The 8,275-nt window shown below is 36.8% G+C and overlaps 1 pseudogene; it reads right to left on the bottom strand.

The window, feature by feature from the left end:
* Window positions 1–1,744: 1,744 nt before the first annotated feature.
* Window positions 1,745–8,275, bottom strand: LOC112611727 (annotated as a pseudogene).

The following is an 8,275-nucleotide window of genomic DNA, read 5'->3' as shown; positions in this document are numbered from 1 at the left end:
AGGCAGAGGTTGCAGTGAGCTGAGATCATGCCACTGCACTGTAGCCTGGGCAACAGAGCAAGACTCTGTCTCAAAAAAAAAAAAAAAAAAAATTAAAAAAAAATCTTGTCCAGATCAGTGTTCTGAAGCGTTCCCCAATGTTTTCTTCTAGTAGTTTCATGTCTTACATTTAATTCTTTAATCCATTTTGATTTGACTTTGTATATGGTGAGAGATTGGAATCTGGTTTCATTTTGCATGTGGTTATCCAGTCTTCCTAGCACCTTTTATTGAAGATAATGTCCTTTTCCCAATGTATGTTTTTGGCACCTTTGTTGAAAATGAGTTCACTGTAGATATGTGGATTATTTCTGGCTTCTCTATTCTGTTCCATCAGTCTATTTGTTTTTATGTTAGTACCTGTTTTTATTTTAGTACCATGCTGTTTTTGCTACTATAGCTTTGTGTTAATATTATATTTTGTATTAATAGTATATTTTGAAGTCAGACAGTGGGATGCCTCCAGCTTTGGTTTTCTTTCTTTGGTTTCTTTCTTTGGTTTTCTTTCTTTTCTTTGAAAGTTCAAGATTGTTTTGAGTATTAAGGATCTTTTTGTGGTTTCATACAATTTTTTTCTATTTCTGTAAAAAATGTCACTGGTATTTTAACGGGGATTGCATTGAATCTATAGATCACTTTGGGTAGTATGGACATTTTGACAATATTAATTCTTCTAATTCATTAGCATGGAATATCTTTTCATTTTTTGGTGTGCTCTTGAATTTCTTTCACCAGTGTTTTACAGTTTTCTTTGTAGACTTTTTTACTTCTTTGTTTAAATTTATTCTTTGTTTTTTTGTTTGGTAACTATTGTGAATGCGATTGTTTTCTTGATTTCTTTTTCAGATTGTTCACTGCATATATAAATGCTACTGATTTTTTGTATGTTGATTTTGTATCTTGCAACTTTACTGTATTCGATCTTCTGTGTTCCTAAATATAAGATCATGGTTCTGCAAACAAGTATAATTTGACTTTTTCCTTTCCAATTTGGATGCCCTGTCTTTCTTTCTCTTGCATAACTGCTCTGGCTAAGGTTTCCAGTACTATGTTGAATAGGAGTAGTGAAAGTGGACATCCTTGTCTTTTTCCAGATTGTAGATGAAAGGCTTTCAATTTTTCCCCGTTTAGTATGATGTTAGCTGCAGGTTGGTCATATATGGCCTTTATCGTTTTGGGGTATGTTTTTTCTATACCCAGTTTGTTGGGGTTTTTTTTTTCCATGAAGGAAGGGATGTTGAATTTTATCACATACTTTTTTAGTATCTATTGAAATGTAATATGGTTTTTTTCCTTTGGTTCTGTTAATGTTATATATCACATTTATTGACTCATGTATGTTGAACCATACTTGTATCCCTGGCTAAATGAAGTTAACTTTTTCCTAATTATTTTTTCTGTTTCTCATACTATACAATCTCATTTGACATATCTGCAATTTACTGATTTTTTTTCTTCTAGTTCTAATCTGTTTTTGAGCCTTTCTCATGAATTTTTTATTTCAGATTTTGTACATGTCAATAATTTTTTTGTTTTTTGTGTTTTTAAATAATATCTTAATATTTTTGGGGGTGAGAAACATTGTTTTCATATTTTTCTTTAATTCTTAATTTTTTTTCAGTTTATTAATCCTTTTGTGAAAACTCTATGCAGTCAGCACAGATAAAGTCATTAGTCATTGCAGAATCTATACTCCTGCTCTAGCTCACTGTTTGCTGGCACCAACATTGGCCTTTGCAGTCCCCCTGACTTTCTTCATTCTGTTCTTGCATTTCTTTTGCTGTTTTTCTTAAGGTCTTCTTCTCATACAGGCCATGTCTTGCAAGTCTATGTTTGAGTTCATTTTTCTTTGCATAATCCAAGAAATCATGCCAAAGCCAGTTGTCTTGCCACCACTAAAATAGGTTATGAATCCAAATTCAAAGATGACATCCAGTGTGGTATTGTACATTTTGGCTCGCTTCCCCCAAATTTCTGTCTTAGGTACTGTTGCCTTCCCAGGGTGAAGGACATTGATGCCCATTTGTTTCCTCTGAAGTAGTTGATAGGTCATGAACTTCCTCGTGGAAATAGTTACTGTTTTGTTTGTGATGGCAGTCAATCCTTAGGCAGCCAGGAAGTGGGGGGAAAGTTTCTTTAATTCTTGAAACATCACTTCTTTTAGTTCTTTGAATATATTTATAATGGGTGATTTAAAGCCTTTGTATAGCAAGTCTAATATCTGGGCTTCCTCGGGGCAGTTTCTATTGATTGCTTTTTCCCCTTGTTTACAATCCACACTTTCCTGATTTCTTTACCTGACAATTTTTTTGTTGACAAGTGTACATTTTCATGGTACCGTTAATATGGTAACTCATATTCTTCCCTCTCCATCATTTACTGTTGCTCTTCGGTTATGACTTTGCTGTGATAATTATCTAAAGTCTATATTTATGAAATTTCTACTTCATTAGCTAGTTACCAGGTGATGTATGGGTCAAGACTTCTTTTTAAATGCCTTGAACCAATATATCTCTCTCCCTTTGCCAGGGCTTTATGTATATGTTGGGGCGTAATTTCAATTCTCCATCAGTTAAAAACTCTGCTTTCATTTTAACTTCCTGCTTTCTCAGATCCTCAGGGTCAAACAAAAATGAGAGATTAGGGCCTCTGCAGATTGTACCTGGGCATGTGCACAATTCTGCATATGCATGTGGCCTTTTACAGCTCCAAAAATATGACAGAGCTTTTCAAAGCAAGTCTCCTGTGTATATCTCATTTCCCTAATTTTCCTTTTCAGTTTTTTTTTAACTTATTTTTTTTTTTTTTTGAGACAGGGTCTTGCTGTGTTGCCCAGGCTGGAGTGCAGTGGTGCAATCCTAGCTCACTGCAGCTTTGATCACTTGGGCTCAAGAAGCCTTAGGCTCCCGAGTAGCTGGGACTACAGGCACATGCCCCCATGCCCATGCCCAAGCAATCATCCCACCTTGTCCTTCCAAAGTGCTGAGATTATAGGTTTGAGTCACCGCACCTGGCCTCTTTTTCAGTTTTTGGACCAGTCTCTTGTTTACTCCAAATGGGATCTCTGTCTCAGGCAGCTGCGATGTTAAGCAATTGCCACTGTATATTCTGAGGTCAAGTAAAGACATGTCCTATGAATCTAGTTTTGTCAGAGACCTGCCTGACAGGTCAACTAGTAACAGATCTCTGGGGATGCAGCTTTGTTGTTGTTAATTCCAAAACTGTTCTGTCCCCTCCAGTGACTGGTATACTGCTGATTTTTACAAGTACCATGGTTGTGAGTCTGCTGGTTTTCAAGTATGCCACGGAGCTTGGGAGAGGTGGATGGAGTATAGGGCAAGTTAAAAAGTTACAAAGCTTACTATTCTTACTGAGATTCAGCCATTTTCTTAAATATACAGTAGCCTTTGCAAGACTTTGGTTAATTTAGGATTTCTGCAAAAGTTTACAAAGACCTTTTTTTCCCCGTTTTCCTGTTGTTTTATGGAGGATTGGATTTACGGAGGCAAAGTTCTAACTTCACCATTTAGGAAGTGAGGCAGGAGAATAGGGTTTGGAGACAGGGAGTCTTCAGCTTCTGATTGGTCACAGGCCAAGTCTTCATTTGCAATAGGGTGTAACTTCACTTCAGCCTCTGATTGGTCAGAAGCTGAGCCTTCACTTCAACCTCTGATCATGAGCCAACTCTTCATTTACATAGGGTGTAACCTACAGGAAACCTCTAAAGGATATTTAAACCCCAGAAGATTTGCAACCAGGGCTCTTAAGCTGCTTGCTCAAGCCTGCCCCCACGCAGTAGAGTGTACTTTCACTTCAGTAAATCTGTGCTTTTGTTGTTTCATTCTTTCATTGCTTTGTTTGTGCATTTTCTTCAATTCTTTTTTCAACACGACAAGAACCTGGACAACTCCTAGTCAAGAGCCTCCACCAGTATCAGAAGTGCTTCTCCCAATGTCTGCCTTTTTTTTTTTTTTTTTGAGATGGAGCCTCGCTCTGTCACCCAGGCTGGAGTGCAGTGGCGCGATCTCGGCTCACTGCAACCTCCGCCTCCCAGGTTCAAGCGATTCTCCTGCCTCAGCCTCCCCAGTTGCTGGGGCTGTAGGCGCGTGCCACCATGCCTGGCTAACTTTTTGTATTTTTAGTAGAGATGGGGTTTCACCGTGTTAGCCAGGATGGTCTCATCCCCGGACTTCGTGATCCACCCACCTCAGCCTCCCAAAGTGCTGGGATTACAGGCATGGGCCACCGTGCCCAACCATGTCTGCCTTTTAACTGGAGTCTTTTGACTATTTGTTTTTAGTATATCAATATGCTTGGCTTGAAATCTATTATCTTACTTTTTTTGTATTTGTTTCATAAAAGTTTTTTTCTACCCTTTCTTGAGTTATTTGAATACTTCTTAGTATTGTTTTATCCTCCTTATTAATAGTTATACCAGTTTTGTTTGTAAATATGATTATTTTAAAGTTTATTGATGCTAGGAAGTATCATGTTGGGGTCCCTGGAGGTCCTTTGTATCCTTTTATGGGTTCAAGGAGTTAAAAATATTTTTGTAATGACACTAGAGGTATTTTGTCTTTTAAAATTCATTTTCTCTTATGACTGTACAGTAGTTTTCCCAGGGTCTGCATGATGTGCGACGATCTCATTGCCCTGACAGCTAATGGAGTCTCTGCTTGTGTTTAAAAGTTTCCAAGTTTTAATTTTTAATTAGGTAAATATTAAGAGATATTACCCAGCTAAACAAAAGGGCTTTCAGGCACGTGCTAATTTTTAAAGATGCAAAGTATTTCTGAGACCATTGAGTTTGAGAACCACTGTTCTTGGGTTTGCGATGTGCATATTGAACGTATTATAGTGTACTTACAAATAACATTGTCCCCAACAGTGCAATTTTTTTTTCTTCTATGTTTTGTACTGGCTTTAGCATGGGTTTTATCTCTATAGGTTATAATCTCCACAATATTATATTATTTTTCTTTTAAGGAAAACATATAATAAATATAATTGTTAGGTTAGTTTAAGACACCGTATTTTGTAATATATTTAATAATTTATCTATTCTTACTGCATAATGTCTAATTCAAACATAAATGATATACTGGAGAACAACGTTGTATCGGCTTTCTATTGCTCATCTAACAAATTATGACAAATTCAGTGGTTTAAAACAACACATATTATTAATCTCATAGTTTTGGAAGTCACATGTCTGAAATAGGCCTCACTGGGCTAAAATCACGATGTCAGCAAAGCCAGGAAGGGCCGATGAATCTCTCTCTCAAGATGCCCTCTCTCTAATTCTGAGTCTTCAGCCTCACAGATTCCCATTTAAGGACACTTATGATTTCATTGGGCTCACCTGGATAATCCACATTAATCACAGTATCTCAAAGTCAGTTGATTAACCACCTTAATTCTATCTAAAACCTTAATTCCACTTTGCCATGGAACCTAACATAATCACAGGTTCTGGATTTGGAGGTCGTCATTTTTAAGGTGATGAAATTATTCTGCCTACTACACCCATTCATAGCGAAATTAGTTAACAGATAATATATCATAATCCTCTCTATAAATTGTGAAATAGTTCAATAACAGTAACATTGTTTTATTAAGTGCAGAATAACTGCATATCATGCACAAGGGCACAGAACATGCTAAATGTGAAAAAAGAACATTTGATATTTAAGGTCAGCAAATTTTCCAAGGGTAGACTGCCCTATCAAGCACTTTGGATTATAGTTCTAAAATGTCCATTTTTCCTTATTATATTATTACATTACAAATCTTGTCCTTGTTTAGTAATTTACAATATCCCATTTATTTGTACACATTTTATATGTTAAAATTGAGACTTAATTAAAGGATCTAATGGAAGGTAATCGCTTAATTAAAGGATCTAATGTAAGGCACAGAGGCTAGTGCATAATAAATGCTAAATAAATAAACATTATTTGTAATAGCTTTTTAGATATGGCAGCTACTTTTCAGGAAGTTCAGTGAGATGTAGAAGTGACCTGTCCAGTATTACGCCATGGGTAGAAGAATTGGGAACTCCAAACCTATGCATCTTTCACAAAGAGTGAAAGCTTTCCATAGGAATTACTTTTTTTTTTTTTTTTTAAAAAGCAATGCTTTTCTATATCACTGAACCAAAAAATATAATTGATTCAGTTCATACTTAATTCATTCTATATTTGATACTATAAGAAGAGATGAAAATGCCTCCGATAGGCTTTGTTATAGTCTACTTTGAATGAAACCTTCCGTAGTATCAAAAATAAAAGTCCTTTACAGAGAATTGGGAAGGGTGATTTGTTCTTGCCTGAATAATGATTAAATAAATATATAGATGTATGCTTCTTTCTTTACGGTCTTGAAATCTGTGGGAGCCACAACTCAAATTGACTCATCAAATGCCACAGGGACTGTGAACAGAAATATTTTGAAAGATATTACCTGAGGGGTTTTGCTCTGAGCCCAATTATGAGTAGACAGGCTTGGTCTATGCCTTCCCAATGTATTCTAAAAATTTATGACAGCTCAGGGGCTTAAAATACCAGCACATTTGGTAGTACAGATACTCTACTAATTCTAAAACATACATATTAAAGAAATGCTTGTATGAAAGCAAAATTATTTTAGTTATCTATTCATACATATTTTTTGTGGATTAAGATAATTTTTAATGCCATGGTTATATAGTTTCACTAAATATTGAACATATTACAGGAGCACTTTACTTTGTCAGTTCATAAAAATATATTTAAGGAATACACGGTCAGGTGTGGTAGCTCACGTCTGTTCTCCTAGCACTTTGGGAGGCCGAGGAGGGTGGATCGAGACCAGGAGTAAAGGAGTTTGATAACAGCCTGAGAAAAATGGTGAAACCCTGTCTCTATCAAAAAATACAAAAATTACCAGGCATGGTGGTGCATGCCTGTAGTCCCAGCTACTTGGGAGGCTGAGGTGAGAGGATCGTTTCAGCCTGGGAAGTCGAGGCTGCAATGAACTGAAATTGTGCTACACTCTAGCCTGGGTGACAGAGTGAGACCCTGCTTCAAATATGTGTGTGTGTGTGTGTGTTTGTGTGTGTGTATTTTAAGGAGTACAGATTTACATAAAACAGTTTAAAAATTGAAACATAAAAATCAAACATGGACAATTTGTTTTAATCTGGTTTTTGGTTAAATCTGCCTACTTCATATTCATTAGTGTGAGTAATCAAGAATTAACTGTTCACGCAGATTATTTTTCTTATTCTGATCCACTGTATATGTTCTTCAATTTAGGATTATTCCAAACTCCTTCTACCTCTTGGTTATGTGACTTGAATTCCTTCTTTGGATGTCTCTCATTCAAGAGCAGTTTAAATAGTGGGATGTCTCTCATTCAAGAGCAGTTTAAATAGTGGGACTGATTTTTTTGGTTGGGGAGATGGTTGCCTGAGTAGCTTACCTTTAAGTCCTTAGAGGACTTTTCCAGTTTTAGGCCAACTTCCCTTATTTATTCTCCTTTACTTCCTTAACTAAATGCTAGGGACTGTTTATTCTCCTCCTTCTACCAACTCTGCTGCCACTCAGTCTACCTTGGGATTCCTCTCAAAACTAATGGTCAGGTGAGATGGGACTTACTATGTTTCCCTAAGTATTCCCTAGCTCAGGACTCTTAAACAACAAAGGCCCCCAAATTTTAAGAAAGATCTTTCAGGCTTCAGTCTCAATCTTTCCTCTTTCCGAATTTTCTGTTTTTCCAGGTCAGGCTGATTGGACTGATTGCGTTTTAGCAAGGAAGCTTGAGGGTGAAGTAGTTCTCTTTTCTGGCTGGACTTATAGAACAATGCTTTTCAACTGATTTCATGTGATCAGACACAGAAAATAATGGTATTTTTACAGCATACATGGTGTCACAGAAAAGACTGTGGTTATCCATACCTGGAGGCTATGGGTGCTCTAGGCCCTACCCTGCTACTCTGAAGAAATAAACACCTCAGGGCAACCTGTAACCTGTTTTCAGTGGATTTCCCTTTCTCACCTTGGGAAGCTGTAATTTAAACAAAGAAGGTACCTATCTCCGGGTGCCTCCCTGGAATAGAAGCCCCCTTGGACTATTTATTTTTTGCTGGGATATGGAAATTAGACAAGTGTTGCTATCGGTTCTTGTTGCCCTTTGAAGTTTCAGTGCTATCTGCCAAATGCACAGAACTGGAGCAGTAGGACTATTTACGATTCAT

Source organism: Theropithecus gelada, chromosome 18 (assembly GCF_003255815.1).
Source record: "Theropithecus gelada isolate Dixy chromosome 18, Tgel_1.0, whole genome shotgun sequence".
Taxonomy (NCBI): Eukaryota; Metazoa; Chordata; class Mammalia; order Primates; family Cercopithecidae; genus Theropithecus; species Theropithecus gelada.
Note: the sequence above shows the minus strand (reverse complement) of the source record. Positions and strands in the feature narration are given on the sequence as shown.